General features: G+C 31.5%; 1 protein-coding gene across 1 annotated transcript in view; it reads left to right on the forward strand.

Moving 5' to 3' along the window:
* Positions 1-2389, forward strand: part of LOC117171730 — a 120283-nt gene that overhangs the window by 34672 nt on the left and 83222 nt on the right. The gene's annotated exons all lie outside the window — the stretch shown is intronic.

Raw genomic sequence — 2389 nt, forward strand, 5'->3', positions numbered from 1 at the left:
CACCGAGACTCTTCCAGAGTGCGAGGCGGGAATCGAACCCGCAAGCCGAAGGAGTGGGTCCAAAGCCTACGCTTTAGCCCCCACGACCATCGTCCCACTTACGGTGATGTAATATGAGATTTTGAAAGATTCAATATATTTTGATATTTTAATAGATTGCAAGGAATTTTTTATTGATTTCAATAATGTAGTATGATATTATAAAAGTTTTGAAATATTTTAGGGTATTTTTAAATTTTTATGGAATTTTCAAGAGATTTCAAAATATTTTAAAGTTTTTTAAATATTTCAGGATGTTTAAAAAGATTTCACTGAATTTTAAATTCCTTGCTATAATTATAATTATAGCAAGGTTGTTTAAAAAAATTTCAAATTATATTAAAAATCCTTAAAAAATGTCAAGATTTTTCAAAAGATTTTGAAGGTTTCGAATTATTTGAGAGTATTTTAAAAGGTTCCAAGGAATTTTTAATTGATTACAGTAATTTTATATGAGATTTGAAAGGATTTGATACATCTTAGGATATTTTAGTAGATTCCAAGGAGTTTTCAATTGATTTCAATAATTTAGAATGAGATTTTAAAGGATTTAAAATATTCTAGGGTATTTTTAAAATTGCAAGGAATTTTCAAGAGCTTTGTAAAATTTCAAGAGATTTTAAAGGATTTTAAATATTTTAGGCTCTTTTAAAACATTTCGAAGAATTTTCAAATATTTTCAATAATTAAAAGAAATTTCAAAGAATTTTAACTATTTTTTTCTCAATTTTTCTCGTTGAAATTGGAACTGCTTTGTTAAAAATTTAGTTTTCTTTTGGTTGATGATTGATCAATTTAGTTGACAAAATTTGTTTTCTGAAAATTTAACTATTTTGTAGAATTTTTTTTTATTTTGTTTAAAAATTAATTTCTTTAAACTGCCAGAAAATTATACTTCGTGGAAAATAAACTTCTTGTGTGCAAAGTTCATGTATTTGATGAAAAATGCCTTTTTTCTTATACAATTCAGCCTTTTGTTTAAAAACTTAACGTTCTGTTTAAAAATTTTAATATTTTGTTTAAAACAAATTTAACAAATTTTGTTTGCAGAAAACTTATTGTTTTAGTTGAAAATTTAAATATTTGTATTAAAATTTAGTCAACTATTAATTAAAATTAATGTTATATTTTATAATTATAATATTAACATTAATAATATGTACAATAGTAATAATACTCATAATATATACGCCTGAAAAACATAACCTCAAAATTAACTCATGCATGAAATGAAGAATCACGCGAAACTTTAAATTCGCCAGTTTATTCCATTTCTTTTAAATGAGGATCGAGATATAAATAGAAGACCACCGAAGTCTTCCGAAGCTATCAGATCGACAATCATCGTACAGCAGAAAACCGAAGTCGAATCGTGCATTTTCGGCTTACACACGAACTCACAGTGGTAATCATGCATCTTCTGTTTTGCGGCTCCCAAACGGTAGGTATGGTGGGGGTAAATTTCATCCACGATCTGGCAGCTCTGCCGTCTATATTTATTGCGGGTAACTAAGCCCGCACCGCATCTACGTTTATAATATCTTTGTTGGAAGTGAGTGAACAGTGGAATTGGCGGGTAGAAGTGGCGGTAATCGCAAGTTTAGTAGTAGACTAAAATTTAGTATCTTCATCATCTAAAGTTTAGTATCTTCATCACTTTCCACTATCATTGAACACATCTCTGTTTGTAATAAAAATGACCTCATTACTGAAGCAGCAATTAAAATCTTCTTATCCTGTTATTGCATTTTTTTAACTTTTGTGTAACGTAACCTCAACTATCTTTCACCAAATATACACCCGACGCACACTCGAAACCGTTCATTCTACCTTTCTGCTTCCACTTCACCCTAGTAAACGCCGCCCACTTTTTTACTTCACCCACCAATTCACCCAGGTGGTCGCCTGGAACGCACCTCTACAAGTATGTGGAGGAATCAATCGGTACATATCGCGCCTCTACAAGTATGTGGCCATACTAAAAGCAATATATATACAGAGATGAGTTTGGAGATAGGCGATCCCAGGTATTTAATTTCGAACGATTTTCGCCAGCGCCACCTATTACCTGAGGCTTTTGCGAACTAAAATAAAGCGCCCCCAATTACTCAGGCCAGTTTACGAACTGAAATAGATGATAGACGGTTCAACTTGAGCGGTCAAACAGGGCGGCATTTTTCCAGTTTGAAAATGTCGGTAGAGAAGATCAGAGTGGGCAATTTCGCGTATATGCTAGGTGAATTTAAGATGCTTTAAGGGCATGTGACACAGCTAAATACCTATATTACCGACCTCACTTTTTCAGTTCACTGAATGTTTTTTTAAACCTAAGAACTTTTTTTATAAATAA

Source organism: Belonocnema kinseyi, chromosome 4, assembly GCF_010883055.1.
Source record: "Belonocnema kinseyi isolate 2016_QV_RU_SX_M_011 chromosome 4, B_treatae_v1, whole genome shotgun sequence".
NCBI classification, from domain to species: Eukaryota; Metazoa; Arthropoda; class Insecta; order Hymenoptera; family Cynipidae; genus Belonocnema; species Belonocnema kinseyi.